Genomic DNA, 13,155 nt, shown 5'->3' on the forward strand with positions numbered 1-13,155 from the left:
AATCAGCTGAAACGTCGGAATTTAACCTCTTAAGAGCCCGCGTACAAATTTTTGTACATATTCCACAATCTATTTTGAACTTTGGTTGAAGTAACTAAGGGTTCCAAATTCAAAAACAAAACAAATGCTTCTGGGTCTCAGGAGGTAAAAACAATGAAATTAAATCGCGGTAGACCCGTTCGTATAATTAAATAAGTGATATTTACTTGAATTACGATAAATTTAATAAAATATTAATCGTAGTATTTTCATATAGCTCGCGTACGATCTCCATACAATTTATAACTTTAAAACGCAAAATCTAGCAAAATTGTATTGAGATATAATACTTGATCGCAGTTTTGAATCGACTTAATGCAGATTTTTTTATGAGTATACTACCAAATATACTATTTTATTTAACCTGTCAATAAAGCACCTACTCAAAAAGTAAATCTTATGATAAAATAAGTTGTCCTATAAATAGGCCATTAAGACTTATGTATGTACCTAGGGACGTCACTTATAATTTTCAAAAAAGTTAGTGGCAGATGGACAAATAAATAAAGAAAAGTAGTTTTACTTGAATTTTATTTATCGTATGGCGGTTACCCACTGGTTACAAAAAATACAATAAAGATTCAAATTTTACTGAAATAGAAAAGATCCATACATAAATAACTGTAGTTTCTAAATTACTCCAAAATCCTATTGAAAATGTATCCACCTACTAGTTTTCAATACGGTAAGTAAGTAGTTACTTTGTAAAGTCCTCGGTAGTACAAAGTAACAACAGCTATATTCAAACAATATTTTCTCAAATGTATTCAAGCTTACCCCACACTACCGTCCCAAAACTAAAAGTAGTATAAACCATGCTATTATTTGGCACTTCTTTCCTTTTAAATTTGCAGTTCAAAGATTTCTAATCAGCATAAGTAAAGGCCCCAATTAAGAAAATCAAAGACATTGAAAACAATCTCTTTGACTAAGTAACCGCCCAATTCGAACAAAGCTTATCAGAATAGGTACACAGCGGTACGATACCGATGTCTCAGTGTCAACGGCAACGCTGACGGTTTTGGTTAAAGAAATGTCGCTTTTGACACTGATATTACTGTATCGTACCGCTGTGACTTCTTATAAGCATTGTTCGAATCGGGCCGTAAGACGGACAAAACCAAACGGACGCAATCTGGTAAATGGGGATCGATCGCGATCACCTAGGGGTCGGAGTTTTAAGACGAAAGCGGAGGACCCGCGCGAAATCGCCTTTTCATACAAACGTAGTCCTCATTTTCCTCTTGGTGATTGGGCATTTTTTTCTGTAGTGATGCACTGGACTGGACTTTTTTCCAAAATAGGTAAGTCGAACCAAAACTCAAGTGATGACCAACAGCAGGAAACGTACGGTTACGGTAGACGGGCAGACTATACACTATGTTGACGAGTATATTTACTTGGGCCAGTTAGTCTCTTTCAGCAACAGGCAAGACAAAGAAATCGAGCGCAGTGTCGAAAATGCCTGGAAGAGCTACTGGTCCATGAAAGAGCTGATGAAGGGTAGCCTTCCATTGTCACTGAAGCGAAAACTCGTCGACATGTGTATCCTGCCCGTCCTAACCTACGGTGCTCAAACATGGTCACTCACAGAGAGTCAGAAGTCCAAGTTGAAGGTTTGCCAACGGGCTATTGAGCGCAGCATTTTAGGTGTGAATAGGACCGATCGTATCCGGAACACCACGCTGCGCGCAAAAACCCGCATTGCTGACGTCGGCGAGGAGACTGCAAGGCTCAAATGGGACTGGGCTGGTCACGTCTGCCGCATACATCCAGACAGATGGGCTAGCGTAGCTACCAAGTGGATGCCAGAGGAGGGGCGCAGACCCGGCACGGAGATGGCGGGACGATCTAGACACCTTTCTCAATAACTGGCCGGAGGAGATGTTTTTCCTACTCAAAATCACGAGCTCCTTCGTTCTTACTAGGAGGAAAAAAGCGTCCCAAGTTTTGTTTTTCCATTCCGTTACCATTTTTCAAACACTTTGCACGTCCGAACGGCGGTAACGAAATGGAAAGTACGTAAAATGTATTAAAATTTTGTGACATCGTTTCTTTCCTACGATCGTGGAATCAGCTCATGACTGGGCTCAAATAACATTAAATATACATTTCCTAAAAAAAAGTCCAGTGCATCACTATAGAAAAAAATGCCCAATTAACATTATTGAAAATATTATCATCTTCCTTGCGTTGTCCCGGCATTTTGCCACGGCTCATGGGAGTCTGCATACCATTACGACATGCTTGGCAACTAATCCTAAGAATTGGTGTAGGCACTAGTTTTTACGAAAGCGACTGCCATCTGACCTTCCGATCCAGAGGAAACTAGGCCTTATCGGGATTAGTCCGGTTTCCTCACGATGTTTTCCTTCACCGAAAACTGGTAATATCGAATGATATTTCGTACATAAGTTCCGAAAAACTCATTGGTACGAGCCGGGGTTTGAACCCGCGACCTCCGGATTGAAAGACGCACGCCCTAGGCCACCAGCGCTTAATATTATTGAAAATATGTTTACACAATTTGTCGTATATCACGGCTATGCCCCTCTACGTTTGATTTTTTGAATTTTTATTTATTATTAGAGAGAGGAGCATTTAAAAATTTGTATGATATCTGATTTTCACTCCTAATTTTTATAATAATCAAAAAATCGATTTTCGAAGAATTTCCATAATGTTAATAGATATTCAGAGAGGAAAATGGGCACTACGTTTGTATGGAGAAGCGGCCGTCCCCTTTCCTCTTGAGTTCGGGAAAGGTTGATTTAGAGATACGGGTATTGTTTTATGAGTGAAGCTGTGGGGGGGGGGTGCACTTACAGGGATTATAAGGAATAGTCTATACGATTTACAAAATACATTATTTATCTGATATAGAGATGAGTTACAAAATACACATTATAACTAAATAAATAAAAAGTAGTAGTAAAAGTTGATATGGATATAGTTTGGGACCCGAAAAAGGACATCAGGGTAGTTTTTATCAACAATCCTCATTATCATCATCTTTCCACGCAGACGAAGTCGCGGGTAGAAGCTATTATTTCATAAACAGGCTTATTAGATGTTCGAATTTTTGTTTTCAAATTAATATTTATATTTCTTTTATCGTTCCTAACAATAATGTTGTTTTTTTTTAGACTTTTTAGTGTTTATATAAAATCATATAAGAAGTCACAATTCATGTACTTACCAACTCACTGGACCTATTAAAAGGCACAAAAAACATAAATAATGCAAAAAAGTTCATGCATGTGTTAACCTACCATAGAAAAAATATTTATATGATAAAGAAAACAAACGCGTTAAAATGCGTTAAAAACTAATTTTTGGGGACACATTTTTTTTATTTTTAAATCGATAGTCCCCGTGATTCTGAGAAGAAATAACCCAAAAGTTGATAGATTTTTGAAAAACACTTTTAAAAGTGAAAATACCCAGATACCTCCTTGTTACAAAGAATAACCGCCTCTCTCAAAACACAACACATGTATGTGTATCTCTATATGTGTACCTACATAGAAGCCTGAATGTAAGCGAAACCATGAAGCAATACTGAAACAGTAATAAAGACCACCCCCACCCCCTCCGGGAGATAATAGGGGGGGCGAAGTGGGTCACGCTCCCGGGCGGGCAGCGTGTGTGCGAACAATGTCCTTTTTTAAGGCTTTTTATTCTGTGTAAGGGAATGCCTGTTATAGTTATTAAACAGTAGAAAATTTAGCCTATGATAGTCATTAAAATTTGAAATAAGTATTTACTATTTATACAAAGATTTCAATATTAAATCGATAAGAAACAGAAGTATTTTTACATAGTTATGAGGCAGCTTGTGTTTCAAAGTTGTACCTAAATAAAGTTAATTTTATTATAAGGATTTGTTTGTTAATTCTTATGATTTTCTATTTTACGCTTTTCTATTTCTTCGCGATTCTATTTTACGCTTGTCATTTTACTGTTAGCAGTAAATGATTAGTTATGTGTGTTGACTGCATTGCATTATCTTAATTATGAACACCGATGGAAAAGAGAAAAAAAAATATGTAACACATGTTGAACGCTTCGTTACATTCTCTAATTAGCCGTTCCTCACGAAATTACGAAAAACGCTCATTTTAGCGACCGTCCTATATTTAGCACAACCTTGGCATTGAGATTAAAATACATGTAACGACGCTTATGACATGTCCTTTTTATAGGAAAATCGATTTAGATATAAAAATAACTTATTTAGGATCGGTGGGAAAAACCGTGCACAATAGCACCAATACAATAGAGCGTTTTCTTAAAGCCACGCCTTGCATTGTGAACGCCCAGAGAAGAAAGAAAAATTTCTCGACCGATTGTATTGACTTTTTAAACGCCCAACACACCCACTGGGTCTCATTGTGTGCACGTCGACAATACCTCGGAACCACTGTGCGCCGGACTAAGACGATCGTAGGGCGGAGTCTAGAGAGAGAACGCGGCGCACCTATTTGATAAATAATGGGGGGGAGTGGGACAGCGCGCGCCGCTCGGTCACACTGCGCTAGAAAAGGATGGGCGTCCGCTTTGTATAGATTCTTGTGTTATTCCGCATAGACAATTGATTATTTTGCAATTTCTAAATAAAACCTCATCCAATTTTATTATAGAACCGTCCTAAATACTACAATACAGCAGTCCCTAGTACTAAAAAGGTAGATTTTATTAAAGTAGTGTAACTTAATGGTGTGTAAGCGAGGTATTGTTCGTAGGGCACTGACATTAGGTAGGTGCGTCCTTGTCGCACTCGCGGGGCGGGGGGCAGGCATTGTAGCGCGCGCGTATTGTCGCTTCGATCTGCCTCATTGTGTGGCGGCGCGTCGCATCGAGCAGACGTACGTCGCGTTTTCGAATTTCGAACCGCGTTCGATCGTGTACGAGTTTGAGCGTTCGTTTTTTTTGTGTTGTGTTTTTAAAGTTTTGAACTGTGTTATAATGCCAAAGAGTGAGACTGTTTAAACGTGTTTTTTTCTGTTGAATGCTGGCCGGTTTTCTCTGATGTCTCGAAAACAGAAAGGAACAATGGTAACACTGTTGAAGGTACGTAAAATTACAATAATGTACATTTAAAAATAAAGTGAGCAAAGGAAATAAACCTTACAGGATTTATAAAAAGAAATCGTTAAACAGAATTCAATTTATTCATGTTGTAACTTGCCCACTGGTCCAAACGGTCAAAAATCTTAACAAAAGTCCCTAATAAGTAAATTCTTCTGTCCTTTTGTATTCTGATTTGAATAAAATCCCTTATTGTGGCATAAGGTTGCGAAATATCTCAGTTTTGCCAGTGAGAAAAGAACCTGTTTTCCATTCAGCTCTGACATTTGACATGGTCAGATGATGGATGAAAGTCGGACTTTTTGATCTTTGAATAAAAGGGATTATTATTGATTGAATGTAAAAATAACTCGGATTACGGTAGGTTTTAATAATTGGATGCTTTGTTAAACGTTGTGAGTAAGCGACTTTTTAATTTCTTGGAAGTTTGCGTTTTTTGAAAACGAATTTGACGGATCATAAACTGCATTTGATTATTTTTTTATCCTTCAGGTTCCTACTTATTTTTTTAATAACTTTGTGCCAATTAATTAACCTCTTATCTGTGTATGCTAAGTGATAAGGATACTGACAGAATTTTTAGTCATCTTTTTTTTTTTCAAGAACCATTATTTCTGCTCTACATCACAACCGTGGTTTTGAACCCACGATTTGACCACCACACACATAGGTAATAAAAGGTTAAAGTGGCGTCCATAGAACTCGATTATTACCGGCTTGCCTATTTTATAATACTAGATTATGTTATTTTTATACAGGTCTATGAAAACGCAACCCAAATTATTCCTAGTCGCTGTTACTAATGTTACTATGTGCCTATTTATTCATAATATCCTGTTTATATGGCAATACTTTATTGTAATTGTGTACATACTTAATTTATTCTCTAGCCACACAGAGACCTATAAAAATCCATTGTTTTTTGAATCTTTATTTTGAAAAATCTTAATTGCATTTCATTTAAAAGCTTTGCTCTTGTCGGTGAAGTAATCGCCAATCATTTTGTTTCTTCTGCCAGTCTTTTAATTTCCTCATACGACGCATTATTTTTTTGTTTGGCCGAGATAAATAATGCTAGGAGTTCCTTCTTCTCTTGTCTTTTCAATCCTGCCTTCCAGGATGTTTAGGAAAAAGTTTTAGTACCGCATCAGGTGTCCTAACATCTTGTCTCTACTATTGCTTACGGCAGCCATTCTCAGTGTGCTCCGCGGACCCCTGGGGCGTGAAAAAGCGAAAACAAATCAATAACCAGCTCTTCTATATCTCTGGTCCACATTTAAATAGTGACGAACGAACTTTTTTTATTTGGGGCTCCGTCAAATATTTCGCTTTCCAAAAGGGATCCGTCGCTAAAAAAGTTTGAGAACCGCTGCCTTTCGGTATTTAATAAGCAAGACTTTTCTCCTACCATGCTCAGAACCTCTTGATTTCGTGTTCCTTTGCATTTGTCTTGGATTTTTTTCATTTTTAGGCGATTTTTGTGTCTTGTGACCCGACTTACGCTAGATAGATAGGTAGGTAGAAACTAGATGCTAAAATGATTATCTGCAGTATTCTTTACGGTTTATTTGCAGATGTGCTTTCTACTGTTTCAATGTATTTTTATCTGACAAAAACTTCGCCTGTGACCAAAAGTATCCTCTCTATTAATTTATGAAAAAAAGACACAATTTCAATGTACCTATCCGAATTTATGAATTAATTTTCTATGATGTAAATATGTAATAGGTTCTAAGCTATGTAGATAATAAGTTAGATCAAGACCAAATATTTGTACACCTTTATGGTAGATCACAGAGCACTGTATCAGCTCACTGTTAACTGTGTATAACCTGTGTTTCACAAATAAAATATTACTTACTATCTAGAATAGAATAGAATAGAATAAGATTTTATTCGTTAGCACAAACAAACAAGACATTATATAATATAAAAGAAAACATAAAATAAAATTAAAGTGCCACGAAATGGCCTCATCTCAGTATGTTGCTGGTGGCTTCCAGTGCTGATCTTCCGATGAGACTATCCAGTGCTGATCTTCTGATGAGACCAGAGACCATTTATTTACTATAATCGTCTGGGCTAGTTTGAAATATTATATTTAAGTACGTATAAGAGACATTCAGTATAAATACGGTTCTGAAAATGTTCAAGATGATCCATAACAATAGTCAGTTGCATATTTTAATATATAATAACAATTCTGCCTATATACGTCTCGCTTGGGCACACTTTTGAATTTTTTGCAGGTGTATACAAGTATCCTCACGATGTTTTCCTTTACCGGAAAGTTAGTGGTAAATATCAAATGGTATTCCGTACACGGGTTTCGAAAAAAATCATTGGTACGAGACTGGTTTTTTTTAGGACATTCTTACACAGATTGACTAAGTCCCACGATAAGCCCAAATAGGCTTGTGTTATGGGTACTCACACAACGATACACCCCATGTGGCCCCCAACACCCATAACTCAGGAACAAATATCTGTGCTATCACACAAATAAATAAATAAATAAATAAATGCCCTTACCGGGATTCGAACCCAGGACCATCGGCTTCACAGGCAGGGTCACTACCCACTAGGCCATACCGGTCGTCAAGGTTTTAACCTGCAACCTGCGTATTGAAAGTCGCACGCTCTTACCGCTAGCTTACCAGCGGCAGCGCTCTAGGCCGATAGGTACAGACTGACTGCAATCCGGCTGCAACGTGTATAGGACCTGCACGACGTTGTAGTTGTCGTGCAGTCGGCTTGCAGTTCGTATACAAATTACAGGCCGTTAACGTTTTGCATATGAATGGTACACGGAAAGAACATGTCTAAGTCACTTTTTTCGGAAAATGAGATTTTCATTTCGAAATGTAGAGCTCCTAATGAACTATTAGTTATATCTTTTGCTACCACTGTATTATATATGTAACACAACTTTTTTTAGTTAAAAAAGACTTGGTCACGGAATTACCATACATTTTGACATTGTTCCAAATTTTAAAACCGCGATTACTCAAAATGTTACTAAAATGACTAGACATGTTCTTTCCGTGTACCCTTCATATATAAGCTGCAAATGGTTTTTTTTTATACTACGTCGGTGGCAAACAAGCATACGGCCCGCCTGATGTTAAGCAGTCTCCATAGCCTATGTACGCCTGCAACTCCAGAGGAGTTACATGCGCGTTGCCGACCCTAACACTCCTCTCCCTCGAGCTCTGGCAACCTTACTCACCGGCAGGAACACAACACTATTAGTAGGGTCTAGTGTTATTTGGCTGCGGTTTTCTGTAAGGTGGAGGTACCTCCCCAGTTGGGCTCTGCTCTAGATCTGGAATGACATCCGCTGTCCTGTGCCCTACCACACAAAGCGAGATGTCATTCACAGTGCCCATACCTCTCTTTTGGACGTAGTTTAAGGACATACCCGGGTCCAAATGGTGCAATAATTTGAAAAATTCTGAATGCCGTTGGAGGCTATATCCACGGGGCGGGCCGTGAAAACTCCAGTAGCTATTATAAATTACATAATGGCTGGTCTATAACTTACATTAACAAAAGGAACAGAAACCTACTTACCACTTAACAATCCTTAAATACCCTTTTAGTCTGTCGCCCGCGGTAGCCTTTCAAAAGCTTACTTCTGAACGTGTTTTTATTTTTGCTTGAGTTGATTCATCTTTAATGGCTGCGGAGATAATGCGAAATATATAGAGGTATTGGAAGAAATGTGTTTTTGTAATGATAATTATTTTTTTGTTAATTTAAATTTTTTATGTTAAAGGACAAAATGGACTTATAGTGTCGCAGATGTATCTGCTTGTTAAAGAAAATGGTTTTTGATTATTGTTATTTAAAATAGCTGGGTTTATAAAATGGTTTTAATACATCATAGCATGAGGTCGCGCGCGAATCCATACTTAGGTCGCGCGCGAGAGCGCAACTCATGCCAGGAGGTCTGATGTATTTTCAGTTTTTTTGTAATTGTTTATGCCAAACGTTTAAACAGGTAATAATAAAATACATCCTTCTGACAAGTGTCTATTTTGTGAATATAATAGGGAATCATAGTTGTTATTCTCCGGTTGGTTATGTTTTGAAAAAGATCTTTTTACTTTTATTTAACACTGTTATTATATATTTCACTATAATTAGAATTGTACTACATTTGATTAGTATCTTCTATCTGATAACATAGAGTAACTTATACTAGAGCGATACTGTCATAGTAAATTTTGTAACCCCAGCAAATTCACTGCCATCTGTCGACACACTTTAAAACTAAAAATAAATATTTATAAAAATACGATAAAATGTATTTAAATATGGATAAATGATTTTTTTATTTGCATTCATTATTTTTATATGATTTTGACCCATGCTCTTTCACTCGTATGCGTTAAAATTATAAATAACAAACGAAACAGTCAACGCCCTCTATACGAGTGTAGGCCAAAACTAGTGGCGCCATCTGATCGAGAATCAAATTTTCGTGATTTTCGAGGCACGTTTTTTCCTTAGACTGTATCCATCTATTACGGAGTTATATCTATCTTTGCTGATAATAACTACAAATGGTTTTCGATACAAAATTCTATAAGTATACACGAAATATGATTCTAATTATAATATCGTATCTTTCCAATTACCTATTTACCTGTATATTTACTTAATACACCTATTATACCGATTATATCGTTGAAGTCAGTCAACATTTACATCGCATAAAATTCAATAAGCAACTTTTTTAAACAGATGAACTACAAAGTATTGCATATTCACATAACGAGCCATATTAATGCCCTTACAAATTGCCCGCTTTTGCGAACACGAACACAAAAAGGGTGACAATCGTTAATTGCCCCTTTTAATGGGAAAAATGCAAACTTGCCGTATTGTCCGTGTCAGTGACGACCGCATTTAAAATTTAAACTTAAGTAGGTGGTAAATTGACGCGAATTGATCTCTTGTTTCCAAATTGCGGGCTTTTTTCGCGTTTAATGGCCTCGGCCGGCAAAGTGCTGATATATTTTTTGTTAATGGTTCCAGGTTTTGGGAACTGGAGTTTTATTACGCTTGATAATTAGAAGGGTTTAATAAAATTGGAGGATTTAGGATTCAATTTTTTAATAACGTAATTCTGGTTGTACGTAATTACTCTGTATACTATATTATGTCCATTAGTAATTTACGAACAATACCTAAAGGATAAGTATATTACTTATTTATACCTACATATATACGTAAGGTATAAGTATCATCTGACAACAATATATGGAATGGACTGATATAGATGAGTGTTTCGCAATTATGTTGCTGTTCGAAGTGTTTATGTGTAAGTACAACCTGCGTAACTTTAATACATCGAGATACCTACGAAGGTACTTTAAAAATTAAAACACTAGTACCTATACACATATACAAAAAAATATCAAGTTTGTAATAAATCTGGTAACATTAAGTCTATTTTGCATTAAAATTGTTACGATTTTTACAAATAAATGTATGAATTTCTAGTTTACAAAATGTGTGCGTTATCACGGCCGCATGGACTCATTCGGTCGCTGCAGAGACATTTTATGACAGTAAAATTACGTACATTTCCAGGAAATCCGTTCCCATTTTCCATTTGTTTAATTTTATTCGAAGCTCAAAAAGGAATTACACTGGCATTAAAGCGTAAACTTTTTGTAAACACAGGATTACGAAAATGCCCACTGTGCAGGATTTTGGTTATTACTTGAATTATTGCTAATGCCTATGTAATAGAAGCTTGCATAATTTGTTCGTCATTGACAATTAAATTTTTGTCTTTTTTTATTTCAAAAAAACAGGACTAGGTATACAATATTAAACAAACGCTAAAGTTAAGGTAGGTTTGTAGATTAATTATTGTTTTTCAATATCGGTAGTAAATTAGTTAGATATTTTCTACAGGCTGGTGATTGTTGATAAAACGTAACCTTATTTTTTTTTGCTTCTGATTTAACCAGTTGTCAAAAACCGTTTCAAGAAGTTAGCCATGTTGTATAGTTTATATATATCTCACGTCATATCACATCGTCAGTTAGGTACAGTTTTTTAAGTTGCCGAAAATGTTACTGGGCTAGTTAAACCAAGAAAAGTCTGCAGAGATTTAGACAACACACGCAGTGCAGGTGTTATTTTAAACGTCAAACTTCTATAAAATTATGACGTATAAATAACACTGGCACTGCGTGTGCTGTCAAGATCTTTGCTGACTTTTCGGTTGGACTAAAGCAAAGGGGGTGCCGACACTTAGAAAAATTTTCATTGATGTTATTATGACACCTATTTTTTATTATGTTATCGTAAAGAATACGCTAAAATAAGCATGTTTTGTAGGAAAAACTTTTCTTTAAAATCAAAAATGGCCGAGATATTTGACCCGCAAGTTGAAACCACTACTTGACAAATTAAAATCAATCATTTGGAACAGTAAATTTAAGTAACAGAGACAAGATAGGTGCGACGACGAGCGAAGCGAGGAGGAGTGTGTTAGGTTGACCGCGATGATCGCGATCAAACAGAGCGCGAAGCCGGCGAGCGCCAGAACAGACGTTATTGTACCTACTAAAAAAAATCTGTCTTTTTTTTGCACCCCCTTTGCTTTAGGCCAACCCAAAGTTCAAAACTCGAATTTAATTTAAACTCTTTCTACAATTCGGACATCTTGAAAAATTATAACTGCGTTTCGTGTAAAAAATTAAAAAAGCTTCACAAATATATAGCAGCTCGCTGAATTTTGCTGATGAAATGATTTATAATGCAATGCCCCGGTAACACGGCAATTGTTTTTAATAAACACAATTTCAGATACACAGGAAACGTCCACGTATTTATATAAAACAGTGCCCGCAATGAAAACAGCCGTAAATTCAATCGAATATAAAACTAGCCGGATGCGAGAGTTATTAAAAAAAATGTAACTATTTAACCAAACAGATATACTAAATACCGTCAAAGTCCAGGAGATCGTAAACGAAAGATGCGGTTGGTTATGGTGCATTTATTAGTTTTAAAAAATCTATAGGATGTGGTTACCTTAATGTGTAACTCAAACATTGTGGTTATTTACAGTTTACAAGCGAATGGTATATCTTTAATTTGGTCCTTAAAGCATGACGGTGCTAAATGGGTTTATGACGGTTTCGCAAATATTACATGGTGTGTTGGCAATTTGCTAAGTCGCGTGTGTAAAATCGCAGTTTAGTTAAGTATAATGTTTGTTGAATCGTTACGATAATAGATGGTTGTTTTTTTTATTTTTTTATTAGCCTACTTTGGTGTCCCACTGCTGGGCAAAGGCCTCCCCTCGTTTTCTCCACTCGACCCTGTCATCGGCATTTTCCCACCATTTGGGGTATAATGCGTCCAAGTCGTCCCGCCATCTCCTTTTTGGTCTGCCTGAACCCCGGCCTGCACCGTCTATGGTGCTCCGTGGGTCCCACTCAGTGACCATTTTGGCACACCTTTCCGGGTGCATGCGACAGACATGTCCCGCCCAATCCCACTTAAGCTTAGCGGTCTTGACGCCTACATCTGCAACTCTAGTTCTGGAGCGTAGTTCCGTGTTTCTGATTCGATCAGTTCTACGAACACCTAATATACTACGCTCCATAGCTCGCTGGCAAACCTTGAGTTTCGATTTTAGGGCCTCAGTTAATGACCAAGTTTGTGCACCGTAAGTTAGGATGGGCAGGATGCACATGTCAAGGAGTTTGCGCTTAAGACACAAGGAGGTTGATTACCTATGAATAATTTATTATTAACTCATTTGAAATGAAGTGATCTTAATTCATTAATACAATTGTTTAACATTTTGTCTAGACACAATACTTGTATAACAGTAGGTATTGCGCATCGCATGGAGATTATGGAATATAATAGAAATCATGTGTTGTTTAACGTGTACAGGTACTTAGGTAAGTACAATTAGATTGTATTTTATGATGAAGGAAAAATAAGTGTCACCTTAATCGAATCGTCATAAAGGTAACAAAATATATT

The 13,155-nt window shown here is 36.7% G+C and overlaps 1 protein-coding gene across 2 annotated transcripts in view; it reads left to right on the forward strand.

The window, feature by feature from the left end:
- The window catches only part of LOC134747262 (transcription factor egl-13), a 279,811-nt gene that overhangs the window by 110,750 nt on the left and 155,906 nt on the right, over nucleotides 1-13,155 (forward strand). Inside the window, exon 1 of one of the 2 annotated variants that reach the window (XM_063681876.1) lies at nucleotides 4,084-5,112. The exons of the other annotated variant lie outside the window; for it this stretch is intronic. The gene's annotated coding sequence lies outside the window, so the exon portion shown is untranslated. Of the gene's footprint in view, nucleotides 1-4,083; nucleotides 5,113-13,155 lie in introns of those variants that run through there. 2 annotated transcript variants of the gene reach the window in all.

This window comes from Cydia strobilella, chromosome 14 (assembly GCF_947568885.1).
Source record: "Cydia strobilella chromosome 14, ilCydStro3.1, whole genome shotgun sequence".
Taxonomy (NCBI): domain Eukaryota; kingdom Metazoa; phylum Arthropoda; class Insecta; order Lepidoptera; family Tortricidae; genus Cydia; species Cydia strobilella.